At 43.6% G+C, this 20,604-nt stretch overlaps 1 protein-coding gene across 2 annotated transcripts in view; it reads right to left on the reverse strand.

Moving 5' to 3' along the window:
* Window positions 1-2,046: 2,046 nt before the first annotated feature.
* The window catches only part of CDC20B (cell division cycle 20B), a 94,158-nt gene continuing 75,600 nt past the window's right edge, over window positions 2,047-20,604 (reverse strand). For both annotated transcript variants that reach the window (XR_010139956.1, XR_010139955.1), the window contains exons 14-15: window positions 10,917-11,195; window positions 2,047-5,073 (exon numbers count right to left, since the gene is read on the reverse strand). The gene's annotated coding sequence lies outside the window, so the exon portion shown is untranslated. The remainder of the gene's footprint in view (window positions 5,074-10,916; window positions 11,196-20,604) is intronic.

Genomic DNA, 20,604 nt, shown 5'->3' on the forward strand with positions numbered 1-20,604 from the left:
TTTTCCAACTTGGTTCCATTCTCCCTGTCATTTTCAGGTACACCAATTAGACATAGATTTGGTCTTTTCACATAGTCCCATATTTCTTGGAGGCTTTGTTCATTTCTTTTTATTATTTTTTCTCTAAACTTCTCTTCACACTTCATTTCATTCATTTCTTCTTCCATCGCTGATACCCTTTCTTCCAGTTGATTGCATTGGTTACTGAGGCTTGTGCATTCATCATGTAGTTCTTGTGCCGTGGTTTTCAGCTCCATCAGGTCCTTTAAGGACTTCTCTGCATTTGTTATTCTAGTTATCCATTCATCTAATTTTTTTTCAAAGTTTTTAACTTCTTTGCCATTGGTTCGAACTTCCTCCTTTAGCTAGGAGTAGTTTGATCTTCTGAAGCCTTCTCTCAACTCGTCAAAGTCATTCTCTGTCCAGCTTTTTTCTGTTGCTGGTGAGGAGCTGTGTTCCTTTGGAGGAGGAGAGGTGCTCTAGTTTTTAGAGTTTCCAGTTTTTCTGCTCTGTTTTTTCCCCATCTTTGTGGTTTTATCTACCTTTCGTCTTTGATGATGGTGACTTACAGATGGTGATGTACAGATGGTGTGGATGTCCTTTCTGTTTGTTAGTTTTCCTTCTAACAGTCAGGACCCTCAGCTGCAGGTCTGTTGGAGTTTACTGGAGGTCCACTCCAGACCCTGTTTGCCTGAGTATCAGCAGTGGTGGCTGCAAAACAGCGGATACTGGTGAACAGCAAATGCTGCTGCCTGATTGTTCCTCTGGAAGTTTTTTCTCAGAGGAGTACCCGGCCATGTGAGGTGTCAGTCCACCCCTACTGGGGGATGCCTCCCAGTTAGGCTACTCGGGGGTCAGGGACCCACTTGAGGAGGCAGTCTGCCCATTCTCAGATCTCAAGCTGCGTTCTGGGAGAACCACTACTCTCTTCAAATCTGTCAGAAAGGGACATTTACGTCTGCAGAGGTTATTGCTGTCTTTTGTTTGTCTGTGCCCTGCCCCCAGAGGTGAAGCCTACAGAGGCAGGCAGGCCTCCTTGAGCTGTGGTGGGCTCCACCCAGTTTGAGCTTCCAGGCCACTTTGTTTACCTACTCAAGCCTGGGCAATGGCGGGCGTCCCTCCCCCATCCTTGCTGCTGCCTTGCAGTTTGCTCTTCGACTGCTGTGCTAGCAATGAGCGAGGCTCCGTGGGCATAGGACCCTCCAAGCCAGGTGCGGGATATAATCTCCTGGTGTGCCATTTGTTAAGCCCATTGGAAAAGCGCAGTATTAGGGTGGGAGTGACCCAATTTTCCAGGTGCCATCTGTCACCCCTTTCTTTGACTAGGAAAGGGAATTCCCTGACCCCTTGCACTTCCTGGGTGAGGTGATGCCTCATTCTGCTTCGGTTCATGCACGGTGAGCTGCAACCACTGTCCTGCACCCACTGTCCAGCACTCCCCAGTGAGATGTACCTCAGTTGGAAATGCAGAAATCACCCGTCTTCTGTGTCACTCACACTGGGAGCTGTAGACTGGAGCTGTTCCTATTTGGCCATCTTGGCTCCACCCCCCCGACCATATTGCCTTTTACTTATACCTAAACTTGAAATCTCCTCTAGCCCCACCTGTTGAAATTTCACACATCCTTCAATCTTTTTCAGGAAAAAAAAGAAATGCCTTCTTCATGAGACTTCAAGACCTCCCTGCCAGCAGCATTTTCTTGTGTCTCTGAATTCCTACAGTTCCTTATTTATGCCCTCTCAAGGCACTTAGCACACTGTTGGCCATTGTTTTCATTTGTGTATCCACAGCTTTGTTCTTTCTATCTTTCTACTACTAAAGCTCTTCGACAGCAAGAACAATGTTTCATTCATCTGTGCATCCATTTTAACAGTAGTTATTCAAAACTAGTTGTGGGATAATTGCATGGAAAAAGTTGAATGAATATAAAAGTTTTTTAGGAAAGAGATTCTATAGTAATTTCAGCCCGGAACTAGAAGCGTAAGCAGAAGTGCAGTTAATGAATTTGCTAATTCTCTTTCCCTATTGGAGACACTCATCAACATTTGTTCTTTAGCTACAACATATACTTTATAGTCTCACCCCTTTTTTTATTTTTTTATTTTTTTTGTTGTTGGCTCACTGCAGGTTCTGCCTCCTGGGTTCACGCCATTCTCCTGCCTCAGCCTCTCTGAGTAGCTGGGACTACAGGCACCCACCATCACGCCTGGCTAATTTTTTGTATTTTTAGTAGAGACGGGGTTTCACTGTGGTCTCAATCTCCTGATCTCATGATCTGCCTGCCTCGGCCTTCTCACCCCTTTTTAAAGCTCATCTACTTTGCCTTACTTTCTGCATAAGTACTAACAAAAAACAAAACAAGATAGAAATAAGTAAAAGCCATTAAATACCTACAACTTTAGTATTTATAAGGTGGACCATTGTATTCAGTGCAGATCCAGATAGCTCAGGAAGCTAGACTAATACTGGCTTCATAAAATCAAGACAATGGGTTGGTTTCTTTATAGACTGATGGCCCCAAAGGACTCTTTCTCTTTTTCAGGTGTTAAGACGCAAAGGTGCCTTTACTTACACAATACATGTTTTACTAATAGGGAATTTTTTCATCTATGACAGTCCAAACAGACTCTCAATGTCCTGTCCTCTGAATCAGAGGGTAGAGAATTAGTACCCATGCAAACTGAGGAGAAAAAGAGTTATATTTGGGAACAAGAGCCAAGTCATGTGTGTCCTGCCAAGAATGCTGCAGCCCCAACCCACCTCATTTCACTGCAGCCCTCAAACCTTTCATCACTTTGTCCTCCTGGCTACCTATTCATACCTCTTACCAAATAACTTACTTCTTGTTTGTAATGCCTGCACAAAGGGGCAAAAATTGGACAAATCACTGCTTTCCTAGACTTGGTCACAGTCTTACAAATCCCACAGATGTTCTGAGGACCACCTGTATCAGAATCACCTGGGGTGCTTATTTGAAATGCAGGTCTCCAGGTTCGAACCAGACCCTCTGGAGAAGGGTCTAGGGTATCTGCATTTTAAGTAAGCACTCTGGGTTATTATTATGACACTAAAGTTTAAGAACCATTGCTCAAAAAAAGAAGCATTCCTACAAATTTATCATTGTTTACCCTAACAATTTCAAAGAGAGGAGAAATTCATTTAGACATGTGGCCAAAAAAAAAAAAAATTCAAAATCTAACATAATAGTAATGTTTGCTTAAAACAAAACTTACCCAAAAACTGAGTACTAAACTCATCATGAGAAAACACCATAAAGCATATAAGTGTTTCAGGGAACATAATTGTAGATGAGAAGGCTGCAGAATGAGGCACAAACCCTGCACCATCTGGACTGCTTCAAGCTACTCTCCCTTGCATGGAGCACATGCCTGTGAACTCATGCTGACTCTTTTCATTATAGTCAAACTTTCTCAGTGTAAAGCGTGACTAGGTAAGATAGGATTTCACTCTGTATCACTCTTTTAGTTTTTCCAGAATCTCGTAGAGGAAATGAAGTGCTACCTCATGCAAGACGCTGCAGGACTCTAACCAAAGGGCTGGAAATCTGTGCAAGGGCCGTTGATGAAATAAAACTGGGCCCTTTTTAATTCACTTTTTAATTTAATGGCTGCTCACTGTGACCTGTAAGTCATTCTCAGCTCCTCTCATTCTCAAGGTTATTTCAGGGAGGTAAAAATGACTACCAAGTCCAAAACCAAAATTAGGTAGGCATGGAAAAGAAAGCAAAAAAAGCACATTCCATGCTATGTTCTAATATGATATTCACCTTATAAGCAAAGGCCAGATCCTATAGAATAAGATTAAAATGCATGATCATTGTCTCATAAAATTTAAAAATCTTTTTCACTATAAATAGCAACATTGTTAACATTTTTAAGAACAGGAAAGGTTAAAAACAAAGAACACTCACAATATCATCAACGCCTCACAATCACTGTTAGTATTTTGGTACATTTTGTTCCAGACTTCTTTCATCAGCATATTTTACAAAATCAATCATTTGAGCATCCTCTGTGATTACCACTGGTTTACATATTATTTTACCAGCAGTATTGTTACATGTTAAATTGTGTCTGGAATTGGTTCCTTTTGGTAGGTTCTTGGTCTTGCTGACTTCAAGAATGAAGCCGCAGACCCTCACAGTGAGTGTTACAGTTCTTAAAGATGGTGTGTCTGGAGTTTGTTCCTTCAGATGTTTAGATTTCTTCAGAGTTTCTTCCTTCCAGTGGGTTCAGGGTCTCACTGACTTCAGGAGTGAAGCTGCAGACCTTCGCAGTGAGTGTTGCAGCTCTTAAAGGTGGTATGACCGGAGTTGTTTATTCCTCCCAGTGGGTTTGTGGTCTTGCTGACTTCAGGAGTGAAGCTGCAGACCTTCACAGTGAGTGTTACAGCTCATAAAGGTAGTGCGGACCCAAAGAGTGAGAAGCAGCAAGATTTACTGTGAAGAGCAAAAGAACAAAGCTTCCACAGCATGGAAGGGGACCTGAGTGGGTTACTGCTGTGGGCTGGAGTGGCCAGCTTTTATTCTCTTATTTGGGCCCACCCACATCCTGCTGACTGGTCCATTTTACAGAGCCCTGATTGGTCCATTTTAAAGAGTGCTGATTGGTCTATTTTACAGAGTGCTGATTGGTGCATTTACAAATGTTTAGCTAGACACAGAGTGCTGATTGGTGCGTTTTTACAGAGTGCGGATTGGTGCATTTACAATCCTTTAGCTAGGCACTGATTGGTGCATTTACAATCCTCTAGCTAGACAGAAAAGTTCTCCAAGTTCCCCCTCAACCCAGGAAGTCCAGCTGGCTTCACCTCTCAATCCCCCTTCTAAACAGTACACCCCAAATGCTGTTGGGAATTGGTCGATGACTGCTCTAGCTAATTCCTGCTGGACAGGCATGAAGAAAGGGCCCTGCAGTGGTAGTGTCCTCCAGAGGGGAACTCTTTAGGCCAGTGAAAGGGCCAGCAGGTCAGTCCAGGGGTCCTCAGTAGAAGTTGTTGAGCTCATTTGGGGTTCCATTTGTAGGACCATCTGTAGCTTGATGGCCTCAATCCTAGAGGAAACAACTTTGACAGGGAGGTTAAAAATACAGGGCCCAAAGGAAAGTAATAGGAAGATGGCTGTCACAGGACCTAGAAAGAGGAGAAGCCATGTCGCCCAACTCCAGAGGTTGGTATAAGAGTTTGAAAGGCATTGTGTGACTTCAGAAGCCTTTTCCTGTAAATGCCAGGTGGCATCTTGTACTATCCTTGACTGGTTAGTGTAAAAACAACACTCTTCCCCTAAGAAGGTGCAGAGTCCTCCTTTCTCAGCAGTAAGGAGTTCTAGGCCTTGGAGGTTTTGGAGAGTCACTGCTGCCAAAGAGTCTATTTGGGATTGTAGAGTAAGGATAGATTTTGTTATTTTTTGCAAACTGAGAGTGTGTGGTAGTAGGATAGTACATGTTACGCTGTTAACTTTTAGCAAACTTTACTATCAGGCCTCTGAGCCCAAACTAAGCCATCATATCCCCTGTGACCTGCACATATACATCCAGATGGCCTGAAGTAACTGAAGAATCACAAAAGAAGTGAAAATGGCATGTTCCTGCCTTAACTGATGACATTACCTTGTGAAATTCCTTTACCTGGCTCATCCTGGCTCGAAAGCTCCCCCACTGAGCACCTTGTGACCCCCCACCACTACCCACCAAAGAACAACCTCCTTTGACTAATTTTCCTTTACCCACTCAAATCCTATAAAACGACCCCACCCCTATCTCCCTTCACTGACTCTCTTTTCAGACTCAGCCCGCCTGCACCCAGGTGAAATAAACAGCCTTTTTGCTCACACAAATCCTGTTTGGTGGTCTCTTCACACGGATGTGAGTGAAATTTACTTTTGTTGAAAACCTTGTAAGTCGGGTATTTTAATTTTTCTTTTCTATTAATAAAACCTCGTTCAGTCCATCCTAACTTAGAATTGGTATAGATGGCTCCTTCCTGATTCTGTAAGTACTTCAAGATTTGGCTGAGTGCCGCAAACTATCGCAAGGACAAAAAACCAAACACCACATGTTCTCACTCATAGGTGGGAATTGAACAATGAGAATACATGGACACAGGAAGAGGAACATCACACTCTGGGGACTGTTGTGGGGTGGGGGGAGGCGGGAGGGATAGCATTAGGAGATATACCTAATGCTAAATGATGAGTTAATGGGTGCAGTACACCAACATGGCACATGTATGCATATGTAACAAACCTGCACATTGTGTACATGTGCCCTAAAACTTAAAGTATAATAATAATAAAAAAAAAGATTTGGCTGAGTGCAAACAGCTACCACGTTTGAGCAGATCAATTATTAGGCAATTTTCCTAACTCTGCTTCTACAAGAGTTTCCTTATCACTTACTGAATACCCATTGTGTCTTTTTCCTTTAATCACCTGGGAGGAACCATCTATCTTCCTGTCCTGAAGGGAGTTCCTCCTAGATCTGGTCAGACCTTTATATGGTAATTAATTAAGATTCAGATCCCCTGTTAGGAAACCTGCTGGGTTAAGTATTTTTGATAGGAAGGCTATGGGTTGTCAGTGGCCTCAGTGCTTTTAGGCTACGCCCTTGTTTACACTGACAACAAGGTGGTATTGGAGTGTTATGGTGTTACAGAGAATACCTTCAATTATCAATTATAGGTTTTAAATTTACCCTGGCTTTTAAAGGAATAGGGTACACTGTTTTTTCTTTACTACTTCTATCTCTCTTTTTCTCTTTGACTTCTTCTTTGTCTCTCTCTTTCTCTGTCTCCCTCTTTGTCTCTTCCTCTCTTTCCTTCTTTGACTTTCTGTCTGTCTCTTCCTCTCTCTGTCTCTCTCTTTGACTCCTTCTTTGTCTCTGTCTCTTCCTCTCTCTTTCCTTTCTGCTGGTCTTTCCCTGCCTCTGCCAGCCACTTATGCTGCTGTTCTCCCCTCTCCTTCCCCTTTTTGATGGCTTTGGCAGTGTAAGACTGCCACCTCCTTGGGTTTTTGCACTGCGTGCAATAACTCCATGATTTCCTTGTGGTATTTAATGGAGGTTCCCCCAGAGGTTAGGAACTCCCTTTCTTTTCATATTGCAGAATGGGCATGTAGGATTAGATAAGCATACTTGCTATCTGTATACACACTTATTCTTCTTCCCTTTCCCAGTTCTAAGGCTTAGGTAAGTGCCACTAGTTCTGCTAATTGCGCACTGGTCCCTGGAGGAAGAGGCTTACTTTCAAGTGCTGTTACTACCTACAGCATAACCTGCCCTTCATATGCCAGTCTCCACAAACTTTCATTGGTATATAGGTTAAGGTCAGGATTAACTAAGGGGACTTCTAAGAGATCCTCTTGGGCAGCATAAGTCTGGACTATGTTTTGTTGGCAGTCATGATCAATTGGTTCCCCATCCTCTGGGAGAAAAGTGGCAGGGTTGAGGGCTGCACATGCGCATATTTGAAGCACCAGTCCCTCAAGGAGTAGTGCCTGGTATCTAAGTAGGTTGTTGTCTGATAGCCATAAACTTCCATTGGCACCTAGTAAGCCATTTACATCATGAGTAGTCCAGACAGTTAGATCCTTTCCTTGCATTATTTTGATAGCCTCTGACACTAAGACAGCCACTGCTGCAACTACCTCTAAACAGTGAGGCCAGCCTTTTGCTACTACATCAATTTCCTTACTTAGGTATGCCACTGGTATGGAGTTGTCCCACGAGTCTGAGTAAGGATTCCAAGAGCTATTCCTGCTCTCCCTGTGACATATAAAGAGAAGTTTTGTCCTGTGGGAAGGCTTAAGGCTGGAGCTTGAGTTTGTTCCTTCCAATGCCCAGACTTCAGGGTTGATTCCCTCATCAAGCAGGGGACAACAAATGAGTAACTTGTTCCCCATATTCGTGTAGATAATAACTCCAGGTTTGGCTAATATATCCCTCCCCAATAAGGGTGTGGGACTTTCAGGCATAACAAGAAAAGCATGTGAAAAGAGCAAAGTCTCCCAATTACAACTGAGGAGGTGGGAGAAATACCTGGTTACAGGCTGTCCCAGGATTCCTCAGATGGTAACGGACCTTGAGGACAGTCGTCCAGGACAGGAGATTAACACTGAGAAGGCCGTGACAGTGTCCAGGTGGAAGTCAATTTCCTGGCCCTCAATGGTTAAATGTACCCGGGGCTCAGTGAGGGTGATGACATGAGCTGGCACTTGCCCCAGGCACCCTCAGTCCTGTTGTTGGATCATCTGGTTGGGGGCTTCTGGCCCAGAAAACCTTTGTCCTCTGGGGCAGTGTACCTTCCAGTGATTGCCTCAGCATAGTGGACATGGGTGAGGGGGCACCTTATTTCTTGTTGGGACAATCTTTTTTAAGATGTCCTTGCAAACCACACTGGTAACAAGCCCTATCAGGTAATTGGCCTGCTCCATTTTCTGTCCTCTCCAAACCACCAAGATTTGTTTGTCTGAGGGCCATGACTAAGGCTGCGGCCTTTCTCTGATCTTGCTTTTCCTTTTTGGCCTGTTCCTCTTGGTCCCTATTATAGAACACTGAGGTTGCCAGGTTTAATAATGCCTCCGGATTTTGTTCAGGGTCCAGGGCTCACTTTTGGAGCTTTCTCCTGATATCTGTGACTGACTGGGTAATAAACTTATCTTTTAGGATCAATTGACCCTTGAGGGAGTTGGGTCACAGGGGAGTATATTTCCTTAAGGCCTCCCATAGCCACTCAAGGAAGACAGAAGGATTTTCTTCCTTTCCCTGAGTTATGGTGGACATCATTAAATAATTCATGGGCTTTTTCCTAATTCTTCTTAGTCCTTCTAGAACACAGGCCAACAGATGTTTGCAACTCCAGTCCTCATGATCTGAGTCGAGGTCCCAGTGGGGATCCATAATGGGGATGGCTTGCTGACTGGTAGGGAATGTGTCCTTTTCTTTGGCTGTCATTCTATCATTTACTTGACTAAGATACCAGGTATCTCCAAACTCTCGGGCTGCAGCTAAAGCCATATTCTTTTCATTAAAGGCCAGGGTTTGATCTAACAATAGCATGACATCTCTCCAAGTGAGATCAAAGCTTTGCCCTAGACCCTGTAGGACATCTGTGTACCTATCAGGATCATCTGAAAACCTCCCCAGGTCTACCTTGATCTGCTTTAAGTCAGAGAGGAAGAAGGGGACATGTACCCAGGTTGGGCCAAATTCCCCTCCCCCTACAGCTTGAAGGGGACATAACTGATAGCCTGGGGGGTTTTGTGGCCCTTTGGAGATTGCTTATTTCCTTCTAGGTGGGGGAGATTAGAGGAGGATTATCATTAATAGGAAGGGGAGCTACAGGGAGGCTAGGATATGGCAGCAAGCTGAGAGGTCCTCCTGTGGGATGTAAATTGCAAGCTTTGCATAGTTGTGTATTCTCCTTCAATGAAAAGAAAGCTTGGACATAAGGTATTTCACTCCATTTGCCTTCCTTCTTACAAAAAAGGTCAAGCCGCAGGATAGTATTGTAATTTAAACTTCCCTCAGGTGGCCATTTTTCCCCATCAGAGAGAGAATACTGGGGCCAAGCTGTAGTGCAGAAAAAAATGAGCCACCTCTTTTTCAGGGTTTGTGGGTCAAATTGGTCCCAGTGGCTTAGGATGCATTTCAAGGGTGAGCCTGTTGATACCTGGGTGTTTCCCATCTGAAAGACAAAACCACCTGCAGTTTTGGTTTGTTTGTTTCTCCCCCAGCCCAAGAACCTGCAAGGATCCCTGGACCCTGCTGATCAGAATAGTTGTGCTCACCAACGCAGCAGCAGAAACACCTCTTGCCCAAGAACCCACAACAGTCCCTGGACCCTGCTGATTGGAATAGTTGTGCTCACCAACACAACAGCAGAAACACTAGTTTTCCTCCTAGACCACAAGGAGGACCAAGGAATGTCAGATTTAGTGGCCCTTACCGACACATTCTTGAAAACCTGCACCCTTGCCTGTCCTCCTAGACCACAAAGAGGACTGAGAAAAATTGGATTTAGTGGCCCTAACCGACACATTCTTGAAAACCTGTTAGAGTTCTAAGCATTCTCCTGTTAGTATTGGGACTTTACTCATGTCCTATAAAGATGTTATGCCCCAAAAATGAAGTGGAGGGCCATACCCTGAGGGAGGGAAGAGATCTCCAGAGTTGGAAGAGTGACACCTTTTGTCCTCACTTGAATAGGAAGGATATCATTTCTGAAGCTCCCCATATCCTAGCCTCAGGAATAGTTTTTGTTAGGCCTGCTAGTCTGAGAAGGGATCCTAAAATTCCAGATAGTCCCCCGCCCCAGCGGGGCTTTGGGCAAAAATTATGTCTTTCTGATTGGTGAGCCTGAGTGCCTAAAGAAGGTAACAGAGTCCTGAAGTTTATACTAGAAATCATTCTTATAGGAGAAACTAGAAAAGCACCAGAGAAAGGGAGTGGTTTTTAGAAGCAGGACTAGCCTCAGAGAAAAGAGGCAAGAGGAAGTTTGTCTGACAGGTGCTAGGACCCAGGAGGCAAGGGTCAGGATAGATAGGATAGATAGGCGAGTCTCACTTGGGCAACATGACTTTGAGAGTTCCACTCATGGCCGCAGGGTCAACAAACTTGTTGTCAGGACCCCAGAGCTGAATGGCTTTCCTCTCTGTCAACCCTCGGCTCAGTCCAGAAGTACAGGAAAAGTGGAAGCTGGTTCCAGGCAAACCAACGCTCCCAACTCCAAAGAGTTGGGGATTGTTAGAGAGCCCTTTCCCAGAAAGCCTGACACCCGTGTCTTTAGTCTGGCAGACGTGCTAGTCGCTTTTAACTGGCTGACAGGTGCCCAGCATTTAGCCCCCAAATTCTAAGGAAAAATAGGATAGAATAGCAAGTGAAAGGGGTCCGATGGTACTCACCACTTGCCAAGCATTGATAGGCAATGGTCCCTTTGTGGTCACCAAAATGTGTCCAGAATTGGTTCCTTCCGGTGGGTTCTTGGTCTCGCTGACTTCAAGAATGAAGCCGCAGGCCTTCACAGTGAGTGTTACAACTCTTAAAGGTGGTGTGATCAGAGTTGTTTGTTCCTTCTGGTGGGTTTGTGATCTTGCTGACCTCAGGAGTGAAGCTGCAGACCTTCACAGTGAGTGTCACAGCTCATAAAGGTAGTGCAGACCCAAAGAGTGAGCAGCAGCAAGCTGTATTGTGAAGAGCAAAAGAACAAAGCTTCCACAGCATGGAAGGGGACCTGAGTGGGTTACTGCTGTGGGCTGGGGTGGCCAGCTTTTATTCTCTTATTTGGCCCCACCCACATCCTGCTGATTGGTCCATTTTACAGAGTGCTGATTGGTTTGTTTTACAGAGTGCTGATTGGTGCGTTTACAAACCTTTAGCTAGACATAGAGCACTGATTGGTGCATTTTTACAGAGTGCGGATTGGTGCATTTACAATCTTTCAGCTAGACACAGAGCACTGATTCGTGCATTTACAATATCTCTAGCTAGACAGAAAAGTTCTCCAAGTCCCCACTCAACCCAGGAAGTCTCATTATTACATATTCGGTTGATCCATAGGAAATTACTACCATTTCACTTTAAAAATAGCAGTTCCTCGTGGTTCAAACTGGTGGTTTTCCTAGTTATTATTCAAAAGGCAGAATAATGTTTATCACATGGATATGCTGCTGTTTGCTTAATCAGTACCTGTTGTTAGCAACCAGTACCTATTATTTCCGTATTCACTTTAACACAGATTGCATGAACAAAAAACAGGCCTAAAAACTAGCTTCTCACAAATATTTGAACATATTTCATTATACTGTTAAATGAAGTAAGAATTTGTCAAATAAGAACTTCAGCACAATTTGCAGTGAAAATAAAGCTAGCCACTGGGATGATTAATTAATGGAACAGCTCAATGCAGTCTGCCCAACAAATCAGAAAATATTTTGCCCTCCTCTCCTAGAATAGCTACATAAGGTGCATAAACTAGATTCAGGGTTAGCCCTAGTTCAGTTGTTTGCACATGCATGAGTGTGAGTGTATATGTGTGTGCGTGTGTATGTGTGTATGTGGAACTGGCTTTAAGACTACACTATAAAACCAAGGTTCATTTCTTCATCTCAACTTTTAAAAGCTTAACTGTGGTCAACTTTTCTCATCTTTGTAGACTTCAGCAAGGCACACTGTTTCCCAGAAGCAAGGGAAAGTATACCTGCTACTTCTCTAGTTCTCAGGTTTGGTCTCTTCCATTAGGTGTCAACAACTGAGAAGGCCACTAGGGAACGGGCTTTACTCCACAAATCCAAAGGAAGTGAAGAAATTGGCAGCTCCCCTTTCGGCAGGTGAATGGCAGAGCCCAGCTCCTTTACCCAGGCAGCCCCAGCTACCACTGGCCCAAGGGAAGCCCCGACTCCAGGTCCCAAGCAGACCTCTCCAGGCCTTTACAAGTCAGTGCTCTTGCCTCTGCCAAAACACTGGGACTCCCTTTCTGTTGCTTCTTCCTTGAAAAGATGTGGTGAAGTTGAAGCAATGTATCATAACACACATCTTGGGTATTTGGGGTAACAGGTGCTAAAACACCAGAGGAAAAAAAAGCTCCCTAAGTTCCTTCTGTCTTGCAGTGCTTGTTTATAAATCAGAAGGCATTTTAAAACACTGACCAGACTTGAGTAAATTAAGCCAATAGTTTAGTTTCATCCATTCTCTTACATAAGTTAGGTGGTGTTTTTTTCCAAGAGGGGCGAACTTCAAATTATTCTTGGGCCCACTCTACATCCCATAAACAGAAACTTGACCAGAAAGTTTCCATTAAAAAGGCAATTTCCTATCCATGCTATGATCCACAGCCATTCATATGGGATCTTTAACTCCTTCAGATAAATACGTAGGGGGGTTTTTATAACTATTTTGAAATAGTAAAAGGTCAGTGCAACCTGAAACTTTTCCTATGTAATTTTTGTCTACATATAAGTAAACCTGCAGAAGTAGCAGGTTTACTTTCCCATGCTTTTGGAAATAGTGTGCCTTGCTGAAGTCTCCAAAGATGAGAAAAGTTGGCCAGAGTCAAGCTTTTAAATGTTGGAATGAAGAAATCAACCTTGATTTTACAGTGTAATCTTAAAGTAGGTTCTACATACACACATACACACACACAGACACACACACACACACGCACTTGTGCTAATGCACAGAGTGGGCTAATGCCTGAAGTCTGGGGGTAGGAAGTACAGCCAGGCCCAGCACTGCTACCACAGATGTCCCTTCCCCCTTGTGAATTCAGTTCGTCAACAGCTGTTCATGAAAGTCCCTCTTGGCAATCTATAGTGGTGATGCCCATAAATACAAGACCGCTGGGAATTCACCTGAAGTCAAACAAATTTATGTTCATTGATGCTGGCTTAGCAAGGGAGACTGCTCACTATGTGAAACCATGGGCTGGCTCAGTGAGAGGCTGTTGGTTGGGGCTTTTCACAAGCTTGGAGCCTGTGTCAGGCAATTTGGGGTAGGATTCAAGGAAGAATAAGTTTGCTGTGAATTGGGTGTTGTCAGCAAGTGGAATAATTCTATGATTCAGTCTCTTAATAAACCTTAATTATCTAGGAGACAGAAAGAATGGAAAGACTCAAACATGATGCCAGAGAGGACTTGTTTTTTTCTCACTTTATTAGAATCACCTGGTCTGACACTGATGCTCCATGAGAGTGTTTATGAGTAGCCAGAAAATTTGAATGCTTAGCTGTTAGTGCCAGCCTGCCAGAAATCAGGACTTGCTCCCAGACAAATAAATCTCCAGCTCTGATCTAGTGGTATTTTGTCCATCAGCTACAGAGATAACTAAGAAGAGGGCTCTATCTTGAGTACATGGGGAAGCTTTCTGGAGAAGGACAGAGTCAGCCAGGAGGAAGGGAGGGAGGGTCCTTACCAGCAGGAAGAAGAGTCTGTACTGGAGGTGTCTTTCTGGACAATGCATTTGGAGGAATTGGGGAGAAAAGGGAGTTAGCATGAGATTTGAGAAAGAGGGGTAGGCAGGACACAGACCACAAAGCCAGGCCTTGCAAACCTTGGTAAGAAGCTTGAGATTTATGGGGAAGGAAATGGTAAAGTGTTTTGAGTAGGGTTGCAACATGATCAGCCTTGTTGTTAAATGATCATTCTGGCTGCCATGCAGAAAGTGGAGTAGGGAAAAATAGGTCTGGAAGAAAGAGTGTAAACAGTTCACACTAGCCCTAAAGGGCTGATGATGATGGTCACCAGCAGGAGTCAGGAAGAAGCCTGGCATCCTGGCATGGTGGCTCATGCCTATAATCCCAGCACTTTGGGAGGACAAGGCGGGAGGATCACTTGAGCCTACGAGCTCAGATCAGCCTGAGCAACATAGTGAGACTCCCATCTCTACAAAAAAATTTAAAAATTAGCCAGGCATGGTGGTGCATGCCTTTAGTCCCAGCTTCTCACGAGGCTGAGGTAGGATGATTGCTGGAGCCCAGGAGTTGGAGGCTGCAGTGAGCTGTGATGGTTCCACTGTACTGCATCCTGGATGAGCTGTGATCACACCATGACTCTTCAGCCTAGATGACAGAGTGAGGCCCTGATTCAAAAAAAGAAAAAAGAGAGACAGAGAAAGCCCAGGGGTTGGCCCACTCCCATCACTGGGAGTAAAGAAAGGCCTTTAGGGTTCTGTGCACTTCTGGCAAAACCTCCATGCTCCTTGCCCCCCACCAGTTACAGCCTGATTCCAACAAGGCGTCCTAGGCCCTGAAGGACACTCCCTTCCCCACCCCTCAGAGGGCACTCCCTGGCCCACTCCCCTGCTACATTTTCCTCCATGGCATCTAACACCCCCGCTATACTTTAGATGGTGTATGTCTGCCTGCCTCCCTCGCTGGAACCTAAGCTCCACGTAAGAGATACTTTTGTCTACTTACTTCTATGACCTCCAATACCTAGAACAACAGTATGTGATACATAATTAGGCCTTCGATAAATATTTCTTGAATAATTTTGAATAAAAGATGGAATTAAGCCAGACAGTGGCAAATGTAATCAAAAGCAGAGAAGGGATTCTAGACTCAGGTTTCAAGCAAGTGGTAGAAGTCAGGTCTCCTTCAGGACCTGAAAATCTTACCTTTAGAAGGGAATGGGGTGGGTATGGGAGGTGAGGGGCCCATACTGTTAGAGCTGGGAAACTCCTTCCCACCTTTGACACTATGGCCAATAGTGTGATGCTGCGAGAGAATCCACAAAGAAGGTGTCAAGACTTCACCAGGGATAGTTAACTCTCCAGGGCTAAAACCTAATTGTGCGGCCATGGTAGTCCTACGTGGTTGACCATAAGAGAGCTTGAATGGGGACTGCTCCTTACAAACATGTGCTCCCAGACTCTGATACACTCATTAAGCCCCAAAGTCCCTTTTGAAGTCTCCCTCCTCCTTGTCCTCAGATAGCAAGCATGCAGGCTGTGAGGAAGCATGAGTGGGTGAGAAGTCGGAAAGTTGCACATGCACATTTCAAGTCCTGTTCTATAGAAAGGCTCTCATCTGTGGCCATTTCACCTCACAGTGTTAGCAAGGTGGGGGGCAGGAGCTCCAATAATCAGAAGGAGCACCGAGGAAGTGGGGACACTCTAATGTCAGGAAGCATCGCCTGAAAGCAATGCAATCATAAGAATGTGACAGTGACCATTGCTGTGGTGCCCCTGTGTTTTTAGCAGTTCCACAATACCAGAAGCCCCTGCAGTTTCAAACTCAGCTTAAGGCAAGAAGAAATGAAAGAACTAGAATCGCCTCCCTCTACCCTCTATGCAACCTGGATCATACTCCATACTCTCCCTGCCTTGACTTTGTGGAAAAAGAGAAATCAAGGTGGTGAGCAAAGAAGAGGACTTAGGGAATGAAAGAAAAGGCAGAGTATAGGTGAGCAACCGATAGCAGGTGAAACCTGCAGGCTGGTTTGCTCATGCTTAGAAGTAGGGAAGACACATTTCCACCAAAATGGAAAATGAGGACACTGGTCCCTTTCGCACCCCGCCCCACTGCACCAGGATCGCGAGTTTTCTTCCACTGGTCACAGTACCAGTCAGTTCACGAATCTAAGACTGCCTGAATAAAAATGTTTGGATTCTCAGCACAGGTTTTCAACCACAGAACTGTCAGCCACCATCATATAATTTTATCACTGACAGGTCAATTGAACTGAAGCTTACCTAGACTAGCCTAGCAAAGCACTTCTGAAAAAAGTGTCCTGTAACTTTTTAAAAATCAATTACGGATTGTCAATACAGGTTGGCACATGTCTTAAGCCATGTCCCTCATAAGACTACAGAAGCAAGTATATATTTCAATCAAGGCTATTTGGTTTTGTTACTGTCATACCTGCCTGCATGCCTTTGCAATCAGTAGACCAGAAAATTCCCTCCCATACCTGGCTTGGTGGGTCCCACACCCACGGAGCCTTGCTCGCTGCTAGAGCAGCAGTCTGAGATCAACCTGCAATGCTACTGCTTGGCAGGGTGAGGGACGTCTGCCATTGCTGAGGCTGGAGTAGGTGGTTTTGTGCTCACAATGTAAACAAAGAGGCCAGGAAACTCAAACTGGGTGGAGCCCACTGCAGCTCAGCAAGGCCTACTGCCTCTCTAGATTCCACTTCTTTGGGCAGGGCATATCAGAACAAAAGGCAGCAGACAGCTTCAGCAGACCTAAATGTCCCTGTCTGACAGCTCCAAAGAGAGCAGTAGTTCTCTTAGCATGACGTTCGAGCTCTGAGAACGGACAGACTGCTTCGTCAAGTGGGTCCCTGACACCCATGTAGCCTGACTGGGAGACACCTCCCAGTAGGGGCTGACAGACGCATCATACAGGCAGGGGGTCCCTCTAGGATGAAGCTTCCGGAGGAAGGATCAGGCAGCAATATTTGCTGTTCTGCAGCCTCCACTAGTGATACCCAGGCAAACAGGGTCTGGAGTGGACCTCCAGCAAACTCCAACAGACCTGCAGCTGAGGGCCCAACAGTTAGAACAAAAACTAACAAACAGAAGAAATGGCATCAACATCAACAAAAAGCACATCCACACCAAAACCCCATCTGTAGGTCACCAACATCAAAGACCAAAGGTAAATAAAACCACAAAGATGGGGAGAAACCAGAGAGCCTCTTCTCCTCCAAAGGATCACAGCTCCTCACCAGCAACGGAGTAAAACTGGACAGAGAACGAGTTTGACAAGTCGACAGAAGTGGGCATGAGAAGGTCAGTAATAACAAACTTCTCTGAGCTAAAGAAGCATGTTCTAACCCATTGCAAGGAAGCTAAAAACCTTGAAAAAAGATTAGACGAATGGCTAACTAGAATAATTAGTGTAGAGAAGATCTTAAATGACCTGATGGAGCTGAAAACCATACCATGAGAACTTCGTAACACATGCAAGTGGAAGAAAGGATATCAGTGATTGAAGATCAAATTAATGATACCAAAGAAGAAGACAAGATTAGAGAAAAAAGAGTGAAAAGAAATGAACAAAGCCTCCAAGAAATATGGGACTATGTGAAAAGACCACTTTGATTTGTGTTCCCGAAAGTGATGGGGAGAATGGATCCAAGTTAGGAAACCTTCAGGATATTATCCAGGAGAATTTCTCCAACCTAGCAAGGCAGGCCAACATTCTACAGAAAACACCATAAAGATACTCCTTGAGAAGAGCAACCCCAAGACACATAATTGTCAGATTCACCAAGGTTGAAATGAAGGAAAAAATGTTAAGGGCAGCCAGATAGAAAGGTCGGGTTACCCACAAGGGGAAGCCCATCAGACTAACAGCAGATCTCTCAGCAGAAAGCCTACAAGCCAGAAGAGAGTGGGGACCAATATTCAACATTCTTAAAGGAAAGAATTTTCAACCCAGAATTTCATTTCCAGCCAAACTAAGCTTACAAGTGAAGGAGAAATAAAATCCTTTCAGACAAGCAAATGCTGAGAAATTTTGTCATCACCAGGCCTGTCTTACAAGAGCTCCTGAAGGAAGTACTAAACATGGAAAGGAACAACTGGTACCAGCCACTGCAAAAACATGCCAAATTGTAAAGAGCATCAATGCTAGGAAGAAACTGCATCAACTAATGAGCAAAATAACCAGCTAGCATCATAATGACAGGACCAAATTCACACATAACAATATTAATCTTAAGTATAAATGGGCTAAATGCCCCAATTAAAAGACACAGACTGACAAATGAGATAAAGACTCTAGACCAATCAGTGTGCTGTATTCAGGAGTCCAATCTCACGTGCAAAGACACACATAGGCTCAAAATAAAGGGATGGAGGAAGATCTACCAAGCAAATGGAAATCAAAAAAAGCAAGGGTTGCAATCCTAGTCTCTGATAAAACAGACTTTAAACCAACAAAGACCAAAAAGGACAAAGAAGGCCATTACATAATGGTAAAGGGATCAATGCAACAAGAAGAGCTAACTATCCTAAATACATATGCACACAATTCAGGAGGACCCAGATTCATAAAGCAAGTCCTTGAAGACCTACAAAGAGACTTAGACTCCCACACAATAATAATGGAAGACTTTAACACCCCACTGTCAATATTAGACAGATCAACAAGGCAGAAGGTTAACAAGGATATCCAGGACTTGAACTCAGTTCTGCACCAAGCAGATCTAATAGACATCTACAAAACTCTCCACCACAAATCAATAGAATATACATTCTTCTCAGCAACGCATCGCACTTAATCTAAAATTGACCACATAATTGGAAGTAAAGCACTCCTCAGCAAATATAAAAGAACAAAAATCACAACAAACTGTCTCTCAGACCACAGTGCAATCAAATTAGAACTCAGGATTAAGAAACTTACTGAAAACCACTCAACTACATGGAAATTGAACAACCTGCTCCTGAATGACTACTGGGTAAATAAAGAAATGCAGGCAGAAATAAAGATGTTCTTTCGAACCAATGAGAACAAAGACACAACGTACCAGAATCTCTGGGACATATTTAAAGGAGTGTGTAGAGAGAAATTTATAGCACTAAATGCCCACAGGAGAAAGCAGGAAAGATCTAAAACCAACACCCTAACATCACAATGCAAAAAACTAGAGAAGCAAGAGCAAACAAATTCAAAAGCTAGCAGAAGGCAAGAAATAATTAAGATCAGAGCAGAACTGAAGGAGATAGAGACACAAAAAACCCTTCAAAACATCAATGAATCCAGGAGGTGGTTTTTTGAAAAGATCAACAAAAATGATAGACTACTAGTAAGACTAATAAAGAAAAAAAGAGAGAAGAATCAAATAGATGCAATAAAAAATGATAAAAGGGGATATCATCACCGATCCCACAGAAATACAAACTACCATCAGAGAATACTATAAACACCTCTACGCAAATAAACTAGAAAATCTAGAAGAAATGGATAAACTCCTGGACACATCCACCCTCCCAAGACTAAACCAGGAAGAAGTTGAATCTCTGAATAGACCAATAACAGGTTCTGAAATTGAGGCAATAACTAATAGCCTACCAACCAAAAACAGTCCAGAACCAGAGGGATTCACAGCCAAATTCTACCATATGTATAAAGAGGAGCTGGTACCATTCCTTCTGAAACTATTGCAATCACTAGAAAAAGAGGGAATCCTCCCTAACTCATTTTATGAAGCCAGCATCATCCTGATACCAAAGCCTGGCAGAGACACAACAAAAAAAAAGAGAATTTTAGACCAATATCCCTGATGAACATCGATGCGAAAATCCTCAATAAAATACTGGCAAACCAAATCAAGCAGCACATCAAAAAGCTTATTTGCTGTGATCAAGTTGGCTTCATCCCTGGGATGCAAGGCTGGTTCAACATATGCAAATCAATAAACATAATCCATCACATAAACAGAACCAACAATAAAAACCACATGATTATCTCAATACATGCAGAAAGGGCCTTCAACAAAATTCAACAACCCTTCATGCTAAAAACTCTCAATAAACTAGGTATTGATGGGACATGTCTCAAAATAATAAGAGCTATTTATGACAAACCCACAGCCAATATCATACTGAATGGACAAAAACTGGAAGCATTCCCTTTGAAAACTGGCACAAGACAAGGATGCCCTCTCTCACCACTCTTATTCAACACAGTGTTGGAAGTTCTGGCTACAGCAATCAGGCAAGAAACAGAAATAAAGTGTATTCAATTAGGAAAAGAGGAAGTCAAATTGTCTCTATTTGCAGATGACATGATTGCATATTTAGAAAACCCCATCATCTCAGCCCAAAATCTCCTTAAGCTGATGCGCAACTTCAGCAAAGTCTCAGGATACAAAATCAATGTGCAAAAATCACAAGCATTCCTATACACCAATAACAGACAAACAGAGATCCAAATCATGAGTGAACTCTCATTCACAATTGCTTCAAAGAGAATAAAATACCTAGGAATCCAACTTACAAGGGATGTGAAGGACCTCTTCAATGAGAGCTACAAACTACTACTCAACGAAATAAAAGAAGACACAAACAAATGGAAAAACATTCCATGCTCATGGATAGGAAGAATCAATATCGTGAAAATGGCCATACTGCCCAAAGTTATT

The sequence above is a fragment of the Pongo abelii genome, chromosome 4 (genome assembly GCF_028885655.2).
Source record: "Pongo abelii isolate AG06213 chromosome 4, NHGRI_mPonAbe1-v2.0_pri, whole genome shotgun sequence".
Classification (NCBI taxonomy): Eukaryota; Metazoa; Chordata; class Mammalia; order Primates; family Hominidae; genus Pongo; species Pongo abelii.